Source organism: Castor canadensis, chromosome 19 (genome assembly GCF_047511655.1).
Source record: "Castor canadensis chromosome 19, mCasCan1.hap1v2, whole genome shotgun sequence".
NCBI lineage: Eukaryota > Metazoa > Chordata > Mammalia > Rodentia > Castoridae > Castor > Castor canadensis.
In genome coordinates this window covers 23,457,607-23,478,151 of record NC_133404.1, presented here as the reverse complement: position 1 = coordinate 23,478,151, position 20,545 = coordinate 23,457,607, and the positions used below count along the sequence as shown (strand labels likewise).

At 39.0% G+C, this 20,545-nt stretch overlaps 1 long non-coding RNA gene across 18 annotated transcripts in view; it reads left to right on the top strand.

Annotated features, from left to right (window-relative positions):
• Nucleotides 1-20,545, top strand: part of LOC141419243 (uncharacterized) — a 157,198-nt gene that overhangs the window by 78,193 nt on the left and 58,460 nt on the right. For all 18 annotated transcript variants that reach the window (XR_012444020.1, XR_012444017.1, XR_012444010.1 and 15 more), the window contains one exon: nt 12,035-12,165. This is a non-coding gene — a long non-coding RNA (uncharacterized lncRNA). The remainder of the gene's footprint in view (nt 1-12,034; nt 12,166-20,545) is intronic.

Here is a 20,545-nt window from a genome sequence, read left to right as displayed (position 1 = left end):
TCAGGCTCTGATTACCATTGAGGATCCCACAAACTCTTCACAGCAACTAACTAGGACAGATTGACCACAGAGTTTAGAGACAGTCCTCATCTTTTTGGACAGGCCCTAATCATAGACATATTAGATTGTCACTACCCAGAGGCCACCTTTCTTCAATATGTGGATGACTTACCTCTGTGCAGAGCCACAGAGCCCATCATCTGCAGGGCAACTGAGTCCCTTTTTAAAATTTCTGGCCTCCTGAGGGAAATAATTTGCCCAATGAGTAGCCAATGGAAGGTCCTAAAAACTCTACATCAGACCTATCACTCAGGAAATCATAAGACACTCTCCTTGGCAGGGCAGCTATTTGAGGGGATAAAACACAGATATACTCTCCAGGATTTAATTAGAGGATGTGAAATCTGTCAGCATAACAACCCCTGCAAACTGCCCTGCCTATCCCTAGAACTCAGGGGAAGGGGACGTATCCAGGGGAGTACTGGCAACTTGACTTCACCTACCTGCCAGGAAGCCCAGCCTCTAGATTGATCCTGGTTCTTGTGGAAACCTTTACTGGGTGGGTTCAAGCATTCCCCTGCTTCTCTGCAAAGGCCCAGGGGGTAATTAAGGTGCTAATTAGTTAGATTATACCTAGATTCAGACTCTCTCATACTCTCCAAAGTGACAATGCGCAGCCCTTGCCAGCCAAAATCACTCAGGGAGTCTCTAAGGCTTTGGGAATCAAATGTTATCTCCACTGTGCCTGGAGACCCCAATCCTCAGGCAAGGTTGAGCGAGCCAATGAATTTCTCAAGAGACACCTGTCTAAGTTGACTCAGGAAACTCACCTCCCCTGGCAAAAATTACTGCCTTAATCATACTTAGAAATACCCCAAATAAAATGGGCCTTACTATCTTTGAAGTCTTGTATGGGAGAACGTTTTTCCAAAAAGATTTAATTTTAGACCTTGAAGTAACAAACCTAGTCTCTCATATCACACAACTAGCCAAGTTTCAGCAGGTCCTCTCTGAAGTAGGGAGGGAAGAGCCTCAAGGCCTCTCCCTGGCTACCTTTCATCCTGGAAATTTAGTCCTTATCAAACTTCCCCATAACTCCTGAGATCTCTCTGAATCCCCTTGGAAAGAGCCATACCCCATCTTGTTATCTACTCCCACAGGAATTAAGGTTGCTGGTCTAGACTCCTGGAATCACATCTTTCAAGTGAAACACTGGACACCAGAGCCTGATGCACCCACCCCGGTGCCACACCCTGCTCCACCAGCCTACTCCTGTGAGCAGTAGAAGACCTCAAATATTTTTCAAAAGGAACACCTTGAACATATAACCTATGCCTTCACTTCCTCTGTTTTTGTGGGCTGTCTGGTTTTATTCTGGTCCCCTTTCTTCTGAGTGTCAGTTTGTGGGCAACTTCTCCCTGAGTGGATATAGCCCCAATGAGTAGCCTTGAGTGGTGGGTATCTCATCCTGTGTATTTTGCTCTTTGTGCTCTCCTCCCTCGTATAGTCTGCACCTTGGCTGCAGGTCCTCCTCCCTGCCCTCATGATTGCAGTTACTATAATGCTGCACCTGGTTGCTCATACAGCAACAACTGATGTTTAAAAAAGTGAACAGCTATATGGCAAGGCTTTAGGCACAGGATTTGTCAGCATGTATGGTCCCACCCAATGCCTTGGAAAACCAGGCCAATGGATCTATTGATGGCAGGAGGGGACAGAGGGAGAAAACACAAAAGAGACTATAAAAGGAAAAGTTGAAATACTTGCTGGCATGTCACAGGAGGATCATAAAAACTACATTTGCCAGATTTACCACTTCCCATTCCCCTTCCCAGAAAAATTTACAACCCCTGCAGTTTCAGCCACACATGGATCTAAATTCCCAGATTTTCAGGTTACTAAACTCTGCCCCTCATCTTTTAAACTCTACAATCCCCTCTTTGGCTGAGGATTGCTGGCTTTGTCTCTCTCCAAGCCTTCCACAAGTATTGGCAACCCCCATGGACTCGCTTGAGGTTTCACCAGGTAATAAATTAAACCCTCCTTTAACAAAACCTAATATTCCCAAGATAGAACTAACCCATCCTGCTCCCCATTGCCTCCAAAGTTCACAGGGGTCAATTCCACTGGGGGAAATCTCCAAGAGCCTTTGCATCAATATCACACAGTCATCAAATAACACTCAGTATTTGTTTTCTCCAGGAATTTACTTTCTTTGTGAAACACTTGCTTGCCTCCTGGCTGGAAGGGAACCTGTACTAAAGCTCTCCTAACCCCATATATTGATGTTGTCCCTGGTACCCAATCCCTTCCTATTCCTCTAGAGGCATACACTTGGTCAAAATGAGCTATCCAAGTCATTCTCCTACTGATAGCTATGGGGATCATGGCTGGAATAGGTACTGGCATGGGGGCATCTCCTTGTCAGTTGACACCTATCAAAAGCTGTCAACAGAATTTAATAATGACATAAAACAGACCACTCAGTCCACAGAGGCTTTACAGGACCAGGTAGATTCACTTGTGGCAGTAGTGCCCCGAGTTAGTTTTGTACTTGACCTATTAACTGCTGAAAAGGGTAGAACATGCCTTTTCCCTAAATAAGGAATGTTGCTTTTATACTAACAATTCTGGGGTGGTCAGAGACATGGCCAGACAGTTAAAAGGACAAGTTACAAAATGGAGACAGGAGGTAGCCAATTTGTGGTCCTTCTTGGACAACATATGGAGCTGGGCTCCTTGGACACTACCTCTGCTGGCCCACATTTTATGCTAGTTCTAATTCTCCTATTTGGGCCTTGTATAATAAATGCTGTCTCCAGGTTCATATCACAAGTCTAGTGGATCAAACTCCAGCTCTTAGTAAAGGAATACTCATCTCTGCCTACACATGAGCCCTCCATCCTGTTCTATCGGGGGACCCTGGAGACGACAGGTCAACCCGAGACAAGTAACACTTCCCCTACCCCTAGTCGCCCCATTGTCAGCATGAAGAAGCTAGATGAGTCATCACCCCTCTCCCCAAAAGCAGTTGGGTACTTGTCTTAGAGGGGAGACTTGTTAAGTCTGGAGACCTAAGGCACATGAATGAATATCCCAACCCTCCCTGAAGAGCAATATCATTCCTGCATCCTGAGGATTTGGAGGCCTGCTTTCCTGCATCCTGAGAGGGAGTTGTAAATCCACATTTCTGCATCCTAAAGAAGAGATACAGAGTCTGATAGATCTGCCACAGTGATGATGAACAAAATGCTCTGAAGATTGATCCCTTCCCCCAATAAAGGTGCTAACTATACCAATTCACCTAAGAGAGTTGGTGAAAGCCATGGCCAATGAGAAACACCCACCCAACCCAGAGTTAAAACATCCTTTAAAATCTCCAGCATTTACCTGAGCAGGGAGTTATCAATTTCCGGGCTCCACTGCACTTCTCTGGCTGTAGCCTTTTCTTTTTCTCTAATAAATCCTATTTTATATACTGGCTTTGGCTTATCATCCAGCTGCCTCATGAGCCAGTTCCCTGGCCTATGAAATCAAGGACCTTTGACGCTGGCCTGCAAAACTTTGAGACCGGCACATAACATTTCTGTATACAAACAATGAATAGTCTGTGAAGGAAATCAGGAAAACACCACCATTCATAATAGCATGAAAATTAAAGTACATAGGACTGAATTTAATGAAGAATGTGCCATGCTAGCAACGAAAATTACAAGTCAATAAAAAAAGAAATCAATGAAGACATCAGAAGATTGAGGGACACCCCATGGTTATGAATCAGCAGAATGAATATTGTGAAAATGATTATACTAACAAATACAATTGTATGTTCAATGTAATATCTATCAAAATTCCAATGACATTCTTCATGGAGACTGAAAAGTCAACCTTAAAGTTTAAATGAAAGAACAAAAGATCTTGAATAACTACACAATTCTGAACAATAAAAGCAATGCTAGAGGTATCACAATACTGGACTTCAAACTCCACTATAGAGCCACAGTAATAAAAGCAGCATAGTAATAAAAGCAGTAATAAAAATTTTTGGTACTGGCACAAAAAGCGACATGAAGAGCAATACATGTCACTTTGCACAACCCAAACAAATATAGCCATCTGATTTTTGACAAAATAGCCAACGATATGCACTGGAGAAAAGATAGCCTTTTCAGCAAATGGTGCTGGGAAAACTGGATTTCTACCTATGGAAGAGTGAACCTAGATCTCAATCTCTTATTTTGTACTAGCATCAACTCAAATGGATTAAAGATCTTAATGTAAGATAGGAAACAGTGAAATTACTTCAGGAAAGACCGGGGAACACACTGGACCACATAGCATAGGTAATAACTTTATGAATAGTATTCTAATAGCTCAGTAGTTAAGAGAAAGGTTTAACAAATGAGACTGCATGAAACTAAATGTTTCTGCACAGCAAAGGAAATGGTCACCAGCTATATATCTGACAAAGAATTAATATCCAGAATATGCAGGGTACTCAAAACCCTAACTTCTCAAAGAATCAACAACCTACTGATTAAATGAACTAAAATGACAGTTCTCTAAAGCAGAAGTACAAATGGCCAATAAACATATGAAGAGATGCTCAAGGTCTCTGACCACCCCAGCTGTGATCAGGTACCCTGCCTCCTGTAACTTGGTGTAGCCTGCAGCCCAACCCCTAGTGTGGCAGCAGCTAATGGTAGTGAGGGTCCCCCACAGAAGCAGGTCCAGATAGTCCATCACCAGGTCTGGATGGCTATTGTTGTGGTGCTCCGGTTGCAAAATTAAGACCTATAATGATTCCATCTCTGCATGGTTCTAGCTCTTCCCCCAGCTCACTGTTAGATGACAGAGCAATCTGCAGCCTGGAGTGACAGGCATGCACTGTAGAAGAACAGTCCTATTTGGCACCCATTGTTTCATTCACCAAAGAAGCACTTTTGTGGGAAGAGGGGTGAGTAGGGATGAGAAAATGATACTTAGGTCATAGTTCACAATGGTCTTCAGGGAGTCAGCCCCCACTTCAGTGTGCCACCTGTCTAAGGTGAGAAGAAGGCATGTACCTAAAAGCATGTAGCTTTTTTCCTGCGAGGCTTTTGGGGAATGATTGCTGACTTACCACATTCTATATCACAGCCGCAAAAAACACCAACACTGCATGTCCTTTCTTGCTGTCTGTGAGCATGGACTTAGGCCAAGGCATGGGCCTCAGATTTCCCCCTTCTCAAAATGCAGTGGGATAGTATGTTCTCACTTCCATTGCACCCGTGAATTCACAGCATGGTGAGGTATTTGTGTTAAATGACATCCAAGCAAAGAAAATAGTATTTGGAATGTCACACATTGAAACCATGACCAAATGCCTCATGAAAAAGGTACGCTTATAGCAAGTCATGAAATTTTCCATGAAAAAAGGGAGAAACTATCCAAAATAATTATGAATACTTGTTTAGAACACAAGGAGACATATGCAGAAGAGACTTCTAAAAATCTTGGTCTTTTATGCAAATAGATGGAGTATCAAAAGTATTTTGTATTTTACTCATTTTGATCTTCATTTGTGTCAGCAAAGTGAGTAGCAGTTGTGGCAAAAGAATATCTTTTTCAGTAATTCCAACTTGGCAAATTTTAATGCTGAGGTAATACTTGTGATGAATTTTATTGGGGTTCTTGTTTTGAATTGTAGTTGTAGGTGAGCTGACAGATTCTTACAAAGGTGTTCTGAACTTTATGCTCCCTGTTGCCTTATTCCTATAAAACAAAAGGAGAAAAACTGAATTTTCAGGTTGGCTATGTATCTTACTGGTTAAGGACAAGACCCTGGGCTTGATTGCCAGTACTGAAAAAAAAATGTCCGGATTTTGTTCTTAGCAATAAATAACAATATTTTACTTTTGTCCATTACTTTATTTTAGCCAAGCATTTTCACTAGTACTATTTAATCTAACCTTCCTTTGACCCTCAGGCATGTGGAGGTGTTCTCATTTATGAATGAGGAAATTGAAGATTGTAGGGGTTAAGTGCTTTGCTCTTGGAAAACAACTGGTAAGTGGTTGCTGGAGCCTGAGCTTAAAATATTTGGCATCAAATATGGTTTACTTTCTTGCTTAGTATGATGAAATGCAGAAACAAAATACTGTAGTAACAACCAAATGTTGATCCTAAAATTTAACAACATATCAACATGAGGTATTTTTACACAAGACTCAGTGATCCATTGGCTACTTAATTTCAGCCAGTTCTATTTCTTCTGCAAAGGTGTACTACCAGCATTATTTCTGGTAAAAACATTAGACTGAAGGAGTCACAGAATAGATAAGCTGCAAGGCAGCTCAAATGCCAGCACAGTGTTTATTACTTGTGAAGAAGTGCTGTGGAGAGGAGTATCTAGCCAAAGCAGAACACCAATGCCACTTTACACACTTGGAGTAGATATAGGGAGGGGTCTGGAGGGTAAATTTTGCTGAGTGGAACAATTTTTCCAGGCTTAAAAATTGCAAGGGAAAGCTAGAGGAGGTAGGTGGTAATTAGGTAGTTTTCTCAGCTCTGGGCCTCTGGGGAGGTGATATTTGCATTTCCTTGAGGCTGGTAGGGTGTTTCCATTAAGCTGCCTACAAGGGTAGGAGTCCCATCCTAACCTGGCTTTCCTTTTCTTCATCCTAACAAAAATGGGGCTGCATTTTTTAGTAGTCTGTATGCTCATTTCAGAAACAGTATAGACATTGCTTTGATGTCCAATGGCATAACTGCAGATTCTAGAACCCCCTGGAGACCAGGTGATTTAATGCAGAGCTCTGGGAGCAATGATGCTAGGCCACTTTCAGGAAATGAAGCATTTTCTTTAATTAAATCATTTGTTGTATAAGAATATTGAAGTAAGTAACCTATTTTTCTACATGTCTTGTTTTTGTAAACATCATGAAAATTTGTATTTGACAATTTAAGAATTTAACTGTACATGAAATACTTAACTGTTTTGTCTTGGTTTACTTTTTTTTTTGGTTGTACAGGGATTTAAACTTGGGGCCTCATACTTGTAAAAAATGCTCTACTGCTGGAGCCACTACACCTGCTTTTGTGTGTGTGTGTGTGTGTGTGTGTGTGTGCGTGTCTGTAATAGAAATATGCAGGCAAAAGTGCCTGCATTTTGGGCCCGGCTGAGTCTCCTTTCTGATCTCCAAGGATCTCAGCAAATTTTCACAGCAACCACTTCCTCATTCTCTTACCCAAGACAGACATAAAAACAACCCCACCTCCGAGTCCTGTGCTGCACCATTCTCATGGGCAGCCTGGCAGCTTGAGCCTGTCATTAAACTTTGCCTGCTGGACTTGAGAGTGTCTTTACTTTGTGACCTTTCTTTCGCAAATGGCGTTTTCCTAACAGAGTCTGTGTGTGTGTGAGTGTGTGTGTGTGTGTTGGGTATTTTCAAAACAGGGACCACAAACTGTTTTCCAAGGGCTGGCTTCAAATTGCAATTCTGATCTCTACCTCCCAAGAAGCTAGGATTGGAGGTCTGAGCCCCTGGCATCTGGCTTCTTTACTTTTTTAAAGATGTATAATGATGGTATCACTCTCACAGGGAGTAGGACAACAAATGAGTTAGGATGTAACCTATTTAATCAGGATTTGGACCTCCTTACATGCTAGCTAACAGTAAGCTAGCTAACAGTGATCTCTTTTCAAAAACTATTTTATGACAGGGTTTTTTGCCTTATGTGAACAGCTCCTGTCTAGCATGCACCAAACCCTGAGGTCAAACTCCAATACCATCAAAAATAATACTTTAACTCAACTATATTTGGTTACAAACATTTCAGTGTTTTGAAATCATCAGGAAAACACTTACTTGAAAATTTTTATCCCAGAATATTCCCTGGGCCAGACATTACGAGGAATAAAATGATGCCCTTTCCCAAAGCTATCATCTGACCCTATATGTACCAGTGTAAATTGTGCTTTGTTTTGGCAGTACAGCAGTTTGAGCTCAGGATCTTAAGATTGCTAAGCAGGCCTCTACTTTTGAACCACTCCAATAGTCATTTTCTTTTGTTGGATACATTCTAGGTAGGGACTCTTGAACTATTTGCCAGGCTGACCTCAAACCACTATCCTGACCTCAGTCTTCCTAGTAGCTAAGATTAAAGGCATGAACTAGCGGTGCCAAGTTGTGCTAATTTTTTTTTCAGCTTTCATAGACTAAGAATGGAAAGAACAGATTTGTGTGCTATAAAAACCCTAAATAAAAAGAAAAGTGGGTGTGGCAAAGGAAAAACCTTATAGCCTCAGGTATTCAAAGAGAGTAGTTTAGCCATGCACCAGTGGATGATAGCTATAATTGTAGCTACTCTGGAGGCAGCGATTAGGAGAATTGTGGCTGGAAGCCTGCCCTGGCAAATAGTTGGCCAGACCCTATCTCAAAAATACCAAACACAGAAAGGGCTGACCGAGTTGCTCAAGAGGTAGAGCACCTGCCCTGGAGTTCAAACTCCAGTGACACCAAAACAACAATAAAGAAAAGAAAGCACTTTAACAATGAAGTACATTCCAGACCTAAGAACTTATGAATGTGAGTAGTTTTGAATTCCAGGTCATACAACTCCTTTAAGAGGGAATAGTGCATTTTTGGAGAAATGAAAAGACAATAAATATAAATTTGGTGGTTTGGATCAGCAATTTTTGAAAAGAAAAAAAATAATTTAGTTGTCTTGGTGGCATATGCCTATAGGGCAAGAATCAGTAGGCTGACGCAGGAGAATATTGAATTCAAGATCATATTGGTTATGTAGTACAAATACATCTGATGAAAAAAATTACTAAACTATGTTAATGGACATTCCTCTTTTTGTGATAAAATCTAAGTTTTATTCAGTGGTTAAATTGTTCACCTTGGTAGAAATTGGATGAAGGGTTACACCTTTTAGTAAAGGAAAAACAGATAAATTCCTTGTATGTATGTATATGTGCAGGTATGTATATATGTATGTATTTATCTGTTTAGTTGTACTTGGATTTGAACCCAGGGTCTTACATTTCTTTTACACATGCTCTACCATTTGACTTTCACCATCAGTTCCTAGAACTTTTTCTTTTTCTGTTTTTTTTTTTCCGGTGGTATTGGGTTTTGTTCTCAAGGCATCACACTTGCTAGGCAGGCATTCTTCCACTTGGACCACTCCTCAAGCCAAATGTACATTTTCTTAATTATCCAAATCTCAACAATCCTTGATGTTTGGGGATTGACATAGTTTGACCTCTTAAAAGGAAGAGGAAAAGAACACTCCTGGCCAGAGAGAATGCGGGAATAAAACCCCTCACTAAAAGTAGCTATCCCAGTAGGGGCCCTTAAACCGAACCCTGACACACTAAATGAGCTTCAGAGAGTATACTTCTATACTTAAGAAAAAAGTCTTTCCTGAGACTAGAAATGTAGACCAGCTGTGTAGCACTTCCATAGTATGCCTAAACTCTGTGTTTAATCACCTTTTTGCAAAAATCAATCAATCAATTGATAAATAAATTAATAAAACTTGTTTTTACATGCATCAGAAGATAGTTTGTTGGAGCAAGGATTCAGGTGTATGATTCATATGACTGAGAAGTCCAGGAAACCAGTGATCAATATGATTACATCCAAGACTGTGCATTTACTGTGAAAGAAAAATTACTCAATGATTTTTGAATATTTCCCTGTAAAAATGTAAAAGCATTGCAAGGATGACTTTATTAGGACCACTGTGATAGAGTATGGGATTCATTGTGATGGAATTTTTTAGTGTTGGAGATAGACCTTGGGTTCAACTCTGACCACAGCAAGTACAACCTGGTATTTATAGTTAAAAAGCCGTAAACAGTACATGGGATGGAAAATTACTAAGGGGAAAAAATCATGATTAAGTGAGGTGTGATACTGGCTAAACTGATCTAACAGTACTCTTATTAAAGAAAGGCAGGGCCAGGGGTTGGTGGCTCACACTTGTAATCCTAGCTACTAAGGACACAAGGATGAGGAGGTTTTTAGTTCAAAGCCAACCTGGTAAAATAGTTCATGAGAATCTATGTCAAAAATAACCTAAACAAAACAGGGCTAGTGGAGTGGCTCAAGTGGTTGAGTGCCTGCTTGCCTTGCAAGCTTGAGGCCCTGAGTTCAAGTCCCAGAACCAGAAAACAAAAGAAAGACAGGCCAGAATCCTCAAACATCACTTGGAAGTAGTTGAGGATCAGAACAATGATCACATACTAGGGGTGATCAGTTATCAATACTGAGATACATAGTTATTGTCTTTGACTATAGTAGTATTTAAGAGAAAAAATTAAAATGCTGAATGCTTTTGAGAATCATTCTGAAGCCTGATGAAATGGTGGTTTATACTTCAATAATCCCTCACATGCAGTAGGCCCAGAGACCAATGAGTAGTACCAAAATAATCAAATAGAAAACAGAAGGTTAAATTTTGGTATTTCAAATACTCTCTGTCATGCTGCATATTCATTATACCCCCTTTACTACAATGGTGCTCATACTATCACCCAAATATTATTGTGAACTAACTTGTTTTCCCAGTATTTGTCTTTGTTTTGGTTCAATTAAATCTTAAAAAGCATAAGCATGTTAGGCCTCAGTGGCTCATGCCTGTAATCCTAAGTACTCAAGAGGCAGAGATAAGGAGGATCCCACAGTCTGCAGCTAGCCTCAGCACATAGTTTTGCAAGACCATATCTTAAAAATACCCATCACAAAAAATGTCTGGTGGAGAGGCTCAAGGTATAGGCCTTGAGTTCATAACTCAGTACCAGAAAAAAAGCATACAAGTCCAAAATCCTCTGCAATTCATGAATTCTTCATTTTCTCATTAATCATTCAGAATTTAACTGTGAGTGTATGTTCATATGTGAGTTTGGATCTGGTGAGAAGCTAAGCACAATTATGTAAAAATTATGCAACTTTTAAAATACTGGGATGATAAGAAATTTAAGATGTAGGAAGCCCAAGTGCTGGTGGCTTGTACTTATAGTACTATCTTCTTGGAAGGCTGAGATGGGGTGGATCATAGTTGAAGGACAGCCCAGCCAAGATCCGAGGTCTAAAATAACCAGAGCAAAAGGGACAGTAATTGGTGGCATAAGTGTGGAGTGCATGTTTTGTGTCTTGTAGCACAGAGTTCAAATCCCTGGCCCACCAAAAATAAATGTGTGGAATAATTCCAAAATTAAAAACTTCTTTTGACAAATTCAGGAATTTTCAACTAGTACCACAGGTATACATATTCATGAACACATACCCACAGTATACACATACACACATTGTTTACAAATCTCCATATATGTATATCTATACACAAACATCTTTTTTAGGTCACAATTCTATTTAGGGAGCAATCTGTGCTCATTTAACAAATTATAAGAATTCAAAACATTTGGAAATGCACATTTATCTAAGCCTTCTGATTTGTGCTGTTCCACCTTTCAGTGTGTTCACTTTTGTCTTTCTACTCAAATACACAATTAAGAATTACCTTCATGAGGGTGGGATATAGTTCAGTGGTACAGCAATACCACTTAACCTGTGTTACCCCTGGATTCAACCCAATGAGGAAAAAAAATCTGTTTATTTGTTGCTCCACTGTATTTATATGTATGATTTAACGTACAAAATTATAACACAACGGAGCAAGGTAATAGTATTTGTAACAATGTAGTATTCTAAGTTTGAAATGTTAGATGGAGAATCTTTTTTTGAAAGTGATAAATTTACATTGAAATATGAATGCAATTAATGAAATAAAAATGTTCTCTGACGTCTAAGGTTACATACCTCCACCCCATCGATGATTAAATTCCTAGTGGATCAAATGCTTCTTAATACACTTAAAATCCTTCATATTCATGAAACACTTCTTAAAATACTGTTTAGGGTAGATGTTATTTTATGCTGTTATCCTTGAATTGCAGAAAATCGCAATTCAGAAGTATTTTGCTGTCCAGCATAGTCTGTTTTGAAAACCAGTATTACCACAGAAGACTTTCTTTTAGGCTCGCACTAGCCCAGGCCTGGTCCCTGGGGTCCAGGTGACAAGAAGAACCGGGACTTCCAAGCCGAGGCGGCAGAGGAAGTGCGTCATCATTCAGCGCTTCCGGAAGGTGAGGCGAGGTGCTACCGGAAGGTGAGTCGCGGTGAGGATGGCTGCCTCAGAACCGAAACTGCTTCTGCCAGCGCTGTAGGAGGCCTGGGAAGGGATGTAAAGCGCCTTGTAGGTTTTGGGTTTAATTGTCGCATGAGAGTGAGGTGCAGTATTTATTGTTGTTTTGTTTTTCTGTTCAACAGATTTTGTCATACAAATATTTCATAAATATTTGCATGTAAAATCTGAACAACGTACCATATATAACATAGATGTTAAAATATACAGCTTTCTCTGTTAATATTTTCTTGTTTCCTTTGAATCTGGCTTTACCAATGCGACCAAGAGTGTTTTGATTTTATGTAAAACATAAAATTGTTTTGCGCCCATTCAATTGTTAGAATTCAGCCATGAGTCGATTTGTATATGGATGATCCTTTAAAATATTTGGGATCGTTTTCTTTTCTTTCTTTTTGCGACACTGGGTATTTGGAATATTTTTAACATAATTGAATTACTAAAGAATTTTTCAGTAGATTTGATGGTAGCGATTATTCCTATTAAAATACCTCTTAAATATTGTGTTTGGGGTGAGTTGTAAAGAATTTTCTTTTTATTTTACCATTCTCTCATTTTTTATTACAAAATACCTGTAATAAAAGAGGCCAGAAACAAGGACTATTGAGAGCCTATTTGAGAACCTGCTACACCGTTTATTTCAAAGATTCATATAGCTCTTGCATAACATATCACTAGTAGCTGTTTATTTGGGTTTCTAATGTGTTTACTTGTTTTGTTTAAAATTTATTTAATGACATTTCTCACATGATAAATTTGAATGTGTATATGTAAATGGATGACTCCAATGTCAGCGTCTTCTTGTAAAGGAAAGATATCAGGCTAAATGAGGAAAATAGCATAGGCAAGTATTTATAGACAATGATCATTTAGAGGGGTGGGGTGGATAGAATATTATTAAGTAGTAAGGTGGGATTCTGACTGAGGATAGTACCATGGTGATTAGTTGTCATCTGGGCAATAGTGAAAAATGAAAAAATTAACCTATCTAGAGAGTGGGAGTTTTTGTAAGTCATGTTAGCAGGTATTGTGGGAAAACTGGATTCTATAAGAATGGTCCTGGATAGTGCTTGGAGAAAGTTACAAAGACTGAACAGGTTTTATTAAGCAATGAATTTTGTTGGATTGGTGAATTTAAATTTCTGGCGTGTTGTTTGTTGATATGCTTCTGAGGATGGAACCCAGAGCTTGGTGCATGCGAGGCAGGTATTGCACCACTGTGATATAAATGAATTCCAGAAAATCAAGGTATGATAAAATTATACCTCTCCTTCATCCGTGACTCTTTCCTCTTTTGATGGAATAAAAAGCACATTTATCATGACTTCTAGATTTATATTCTTGTGTTTTGAAAACATGTTTTATGTTTTCTCTGTGATTCTTAACTTTCATGTAATAATGGAAGTTGAAAGCCAAAATTCCTTGGTCCTGCTCCTTCCCCGGGAAGGAATTTGTTCTTCAGATTTTCCTGCCCCTGCTTAAGGCTCTTTGTCTTTTGAAAGTGGATATGTTAACTGTCTCTAGCCTGTTCTCTTTATCCTCAGCTTTCATAGACCCTCTTAGTGTCCTCTTCTTCTGAAATAGATGACTTTCTTAAACAAAATTATTTTCATTTTCCTGTTGCAGGTATAATTTTATTTAAAATTTTGTACCAGAGTATAATTATTTCTACCATTTTGGATAATTACTTTTCTTCAGTGATATTGTTTAACTTTCTTTTTTTTTTCATTTTTCTTTTATTATTCATATGTGCATACAAGGCTTGGTTCACTTCTCCCCCATGCCCCCACCCCAACCCTTACAACCCACTCCGCCCCCTCCCTCTCACCCCCCTCAATACCCAGCAGAAACTATTTTGCCCTTATTTCTAATTTTGTTGTAGAGAGAGTATAAGCAATAATAGGAAGGAACAAGGGTTTTTGCTGGTTGAGATAAGGATAGCTATACAGGGCATTGACTCACATTGATTTCCTGTGCGTGGGTGTTACCTTCTAGGTTAATTCTTTTTGATCTAACCTTTTCTCTAGTACCTGTTCCCCTTTTCCTATTGGCCTCAGTTGCTTTAAGGTATCTGCTTTAGTTTCTCTGCGTTAAGGGCAACAAATGCTAGCTAGTTTTTTAGGTGTCTTACCTATCCTCACCCCTCCCTTGTGTGCTCTCGCTTTTATCATGTGCTCATAGTCCAATCCCCTTGCTGTGTTTGCCCTTGATGTAATGTCCACATATGAGGGAGAACATACGATTTTTGGTCTTTTGGGCCAGGCTAACCTCACTCAGAATGATGTTCTCCAATTCCATCCATTTACCAGCGAATGATAACATTTCGTTCTTCTTCATGGCTGCATAAAATTCCATTGTGTATAGATACCACATTTTCTTAATCTGTTCGTCAGTGCTGGGGCATCTTGGCTGTTTCCATAAGTTGGCTATTGTGAATAGTGCCGCAATAAACATGGATGTGCAGGTGCCTCTGGAGTAACAGTCTTTTGGGTATATCCCCAAGAGTGGTATTGCTGGATCAAATGGTAGATCGATGTCCAGCTTTTTAAGTAGCCTCCAAATTTTTTTCCAGAGTGGTTGTACTAGTCTACATTCCCACGAACAGTGTAAGAGGGTTCCTTTTTCCCCGCATCCTCGCCAACACCTGTTGTTGGTGGTGTTGCTGATGATGGCTATTCTAACAGGGGTGAGGTGGAATCTTAGTGTGGTTTTAATTTGCATTTCCTTTATTGCTAGAGATGGTGAGCATTTTTTCATGTGTTTTCTGGCCATTTGAATTTCTTCTTTTGAGAAAGTTCTGTTTAGTTCACGTGCCCATTTCTTTATTGGTTCATTAGTTTTGGGAGAATTTAGTTTTTTAAGTTCCCTATATATTCTGGTTATCAGTCCTTTGTCTGATGTATAGTTGGCAAATATTTTCTCCCACTCTGTGGGTGTTCTCTTCAGTTTAGAGACCATTTCTTTTGATGAACAGAAGCTTTTTAGTTTGATGAGGTCCCATTTATCTATGCTATCTCTTAGTTGCTGTGCTGCTGGGGTTTCATTGAGAAAGTTCTTACCTATACCTACTAACTCCAGAGTATTTCCTACTCTTTCTTGTATCAACTTAAGAGTTTGGGGTCTGATATTAAGATCCTTGATCCATTTTGAGTTAATCTTGGTATAGGGTGATATACATGGATCTAGTTTCAGTTTTTTGCAGACTGCTAACCAGTTTTCCCACCAGTTTTTGTTGAAGAGGCTGCTATTTCTCCATCGTATAGTTTTAGCTCCTTTGTCAAAGATAAGTTGCTCATAGTTGTGTGGCTTCATATCTGGATCGTCTATTCTGTTCCACTGGTCTTCATGACTGTTTTTGTGCCAGTACCATGCTGTTTTTATTGTTATTGCTTTGTAATATAGTTTGAAGTCAGGTATTGTGATACCTCCTGCATTGTTCTTTTGACTGAGTATTGCCTTGGCTATTCGTGGCCTCTTGTGTTTCCATATAAATTTAACAGTAGATTTTTCAATCTCTTTAATGAATGTCATTGGAATTTTGATGGGAATTGCATTAAACATGTAGATTACTTTAGGGGATATTGACATTTTTACTATGTTGATTCTACCAATCCATGAGCATGGGAGATCTCTCCACTTTCTATAGTCTTCCTCAATCTCTTTCTTCAGAAGTGTATAGTTTTCCTTGTAGAGGTCTTTCACATCTTTTGTTAGGTTTGCACCTAGGTATTTGATTTTGTTTGAGGCTATTGTAAATGGAATTGTTTTCATACATTCTTTTTCAGTTTGCTCATTGTTAGTGTATAGAAATGCTAGTGATTTTTCTATGTTGATTTTTTTCCTGCTACCTTGCTATAGCTATTGATGATGTCTAGAAGCTTCTGAGTAGAGTTTTTTGGGTCTTTAAGGTATAGGATCATGTCATCTGCAAATAGGGATATTTTGACAGTTTCTTTACCTATTTGTATTCCTTTTATTCCTTCTTCTTGCCTAATTGCTCTGGCTAGGAAATCCAGTACTATGTTGAATAGGAGTGGAGATAGCGGGCATCCTTGTCTGGTTCCTGATTTTAGAGGGAATGGTTTCAGTTTTTCTCCGTTAAATATAATGCTGGCTGTAGGTTTGTCATATATAGCTTTTATAATGTTGAGGTAGTTTCTTTCTCTTCCTAGTTTTGTTAGAGCTTTTATCATGAAATGATGTTGGATCTTATTGAAGGCTTTTTCTGCATCTATTGAGATGATCAAGTGGTTTTTGTCTTTGCTTCTGTTAATGTGGTTTATTACGTATATTGATTTTTGTATGTTGAACCACCCCTGCATCCCTGGAATGAAGCCTACTTGGTCGTGGTGAATAATCTTTTTGATGTGTTGTTGAATTTGGTTTGCCATTATTTTGTTGAGGATTTCTGTATCAATGTTCATTAAGGAGATTGGCCTATAGTTCTCCTTTTTGGAGGTGTCTTTGCCTGGTTTTGGGATAAGTGTAATACTGGCTTCATAAAATGTGCTTGGCAGTTTTCCTTCCCTTTCTATTTCATGGAACAGTTTAAGGAGTGTTGGTATCAGTTCTTCTTTAAAAGTCTGAAAGAATTCAGCAGAGGATCCATCAGGTCCTGGACTTTTCTTTTTGGGGAGACTCTTGATTGCTGCTTCAATTTCATTTTGTGTTATAGATCTATTCAGGTGATTAATTTCCTCTTGGTTCAGTTTTGGATGATCATATGTATCTAGAAATCTGTCCATTTCTTTTAGATTTTCAAATTTATTTGAATATAGGTTCTCAAAGTAGTCTCTGATGATTTCCTGGACTTCCATGGTGTTTGTTGTTATCTCCCCTTTTGCATTCCTAATTCTACTAATTTGGGTTTTTTCTCTCCTCATTTTAGTCAGATTTGCCAGGGGGTCTATCGATCTTGTTTATTTTTTCAAAGAACCAACTTTTTGTTTCATTAATTCTTTGTATGGTTTTTTTGTTCTATTTCATTGATTTCAGCTCTTATTTTTATTATTTCTCTCCTTCTATTTGTTTTGGGATTTGCTTGTTCTTGTTTTTCTGGGAGTTTGAGATGTATCATTAGGTCATTGATTTGGGATCTTTCAATCTTTTTAATATATGCACTCATGGCTATAAACTTTCCTCTCAAGACTGCCTTAGCTGTGTCCCATAGGTTCCGGTAGGTTGTGTTTTCATTTTCATTGACTTCCAGGAACTTTTAATTTCCTCTTTTATTGCATTGATGATCCATTCTTCATTAAGTAATGAGTTATTTAGTTTCCAGCTGTTTGCATGTTTTTTGTCTTTACTTTTGTTGTTGAGTTCTACTTTTACTGCATTGTGGTCAGATAGTATGCACGGTATTATTTCTATTTTCTTATATTTGCTGAGACTTGCTTTGTGCCCTAGGATATGATCTATTTTGGAGAAGGTTCCATGGGCTGCTGAGAAGAATGTATATTGTATAGAGGTTGGATGAAAAGGTCTGTAGACATCTACTAGGTCCATTTGATCTATTGCATATTTTAGATCTTGGGGTTCTTTATTGAGTTTTTGTTTGGATGACCTATCTATTGATGATAATGGAGTGTTAAAGTCTCCCACAAGCACTGTGTTGGCATTTATATATGCTTTTAGGTCTTTCAGGGTATGTTTGATGAAATTGGGTGTGTTGACATTGGGTGCATACAGATTGATGATTATTATTTCCTTTTGGTCTATTTCCCCTTTTATTAGTATGGAATGTCCTTCTTTATCTCATTTGATCAATGTAGGTTTGAAGTCTACTTTGTCAGAGATAAGTATTGCTACTCCTGCCTGTTTTCGGGGGCCATTATCTTGGTAAATCTTCTTCCAGCCTTTCATCCTAAGCATATGCTTATTTCTGTCGGTGAGATGAGTCTCCTGTAAGCAACAAATTGTTGGATCTTCTTTTTTAATCCATTTTGTCAAACGGTGTCTTTTGATGGGTGAATTAAGTCCATTAACATTAAGCGTTAGTACTGATAGGTATGTGGTGATTCCTGCCATTTAGTTGTCTTAGTTGTTTGAAAGTTTGATTGTGTGTACCTAACTTGATGTTATTGTCTTCTGTCTTGCTTTTTCTTATCCTGTGGTTTGGTGCTGCCTGCCTTTTCATGGTTAAGTTGGGTGTCACTTTGTGTGTGCAGGATCCCTTGCAGAATCTTTTGTAATGGTGGCTTTGTGGTCACATATTGTTTTAGTTTCTGCTTATCATGGAAGTCTTTTATTGCTCCATCTATTTTGAATGATAGCTTTGCTAGGTAGAGTATCCTGGGGTTGAAGTTATTTTCATTCAGTGCCGTGAAGATCTCACCCCACGCTCTTCTTGCTTTTAATGTTTCTGTTGAGAAGTCTGCTGTGATTTTGATGGGTTTACCTTTGTATGTTACTTGTTTTTTCTCTCTTACAGCCTTCAATATTCTTTCCTTAGTTTCTGAACTTGTTGTTTTAATGATGATATGTCGTGGAGTAGTTCTATTTTGATCTGGTCTGTTTGGTGTCCTGGAGGCCTCTTGCATTTGTATGGGAATATCTTTCTCTAGATTTGGGAAATTTTCCGTTATTATTTTGTTGAATATATTACGCATTCCCTTTGCTTGCTCCTCTTCTCCTTCTTCGATGCCCATGATTCTCAAGTTTGGTCTTTTGATGGAGTCAGTGCATTCTTGCATTTTCTTTTCACAGGTCTTGAGTTGTTTAATTAATAGTTCTTCGGTTTTTCCTTTAATTACCATTTCATCTTCAAGTTCTGAGATTCTGTCTTCTGTTTGTTCTATTCTGCTGGATTGGCCTTCCGTTTTGTTTTGCAGTTCTGTTTCATTCTTTTTTCTGAGGTTTTCCATATCCTGGCAGTTTTCTTCTTTAATGTTGTCTATTTTTGTCCTGAGTTCATTTATCCATTTATTCATTGTGTTCTCTCTTTCACTTTGGTGTTTATACAGTGCTTCTGTGGTTTCCTTTATTTCTTCTTTTGCTTTTTCAAATTCTCTATTTTTATTGTCTTGGAATTTCTTGAGTGTCTCCTGTACATTTTGGTTGACCCTGTCCAGTATCATCTCTATAAAATTCTCATTGAGTACTTGTAGTATGTCTTCTTTTAAATTATTCTTGTGGGCTTCATCGGGTCCTTTGGCATAGTTTATCTTCATTTTGTTGGAGTCTGGATCTGAGTTTCTGTTCTCTTCATTCCCCTCTGGTTCCTGTACTAATTTTTTGCTGTGGCATTTCCCTGTTCTTTCTGTCTTCCCGTCATTGTTCTTGGTGTTGTTACTGTCCCTGTACTGTGTGCAATTAAGTATTTTCTAGCTTGTAATAATAACAGTGGTAATATTTAGAATGGAAGAGTGAGCTGAGATGGAAAGCAAGAAGTTAAAGAAAAGGGGAAAACAAATATACAGACAAGAGGGAGAAAGCAGAACAAGGTATCAGACAAGAGCGTTTCAAAGGTATAAACAGGGAGTGTTAGTGTACTAATCAACAGTAAGCTGAACAGACATTAGAGAGACAGAGAGAGCATTGAAAATCAAAGATAAAAAAATAAAAAATAAGTAAATGAAAGAAATATGTATATATAAAAATGAATTAAAATAAAATGGAAAATAGAAAATTAAAAAAAAAAAAACAAAAAACTTCCAAGTTTATATGCAATGCAGTTTTAGTCTTAATAATTTGGGTGTCCGTCTCAATCTCCAGTCCTGGAGTTGGTGCCTCAGATGTTGTTCTGTAGTTGTCTCATCAAAGGGGATGCATAAAGTAGAACAAAACTACACACTCACACACACACACACAAAAAAAAGCCCCACCCAGTGGCCAAGTTCAAATGCAATACAGTTTCAGTAAGTTTTTCAGCTTGCAAGTGTAATTCGGTTGTTCTGTCATCAAAGGAAGGGAGAAAAAGAAAAAAAAGTGTCTGGAGACAGTTCTGAGAGTGGTATCTGCAACTGTGGCTTGCCTGCCTGCTGCTCTCAGCCTGTAGCTGGTGGTGTTATTTATGCAGATCTCTGGGGTGAGCTAGCACTCACCTGGTCCCTCAGGCTTTGTTTGCTCAGAGTTCTCCTGTGTGGGAGCCTCTGCTACAGGCTTTCCCCTTTCCAAGCACTGGGAAAGGTGACACTGCCACCTCGTTGTCAGGCCTGCGTGTTTATTTACCGTTCATGTGGGAGGTGGGTCTTCCCCCCTCTCCTCTGAAGTTTTCCTCCCACTGCCACTTTCAGAAGCTTTCCTGCTCCTGCTTACTGGGCGGTGCTGCTGCTCCTGCCGGCCGCCATGTTTATTTACAGTTCACGTGGGAAGTGGGTCTTCCCTCCTCTCCTGTGGAGTTTTT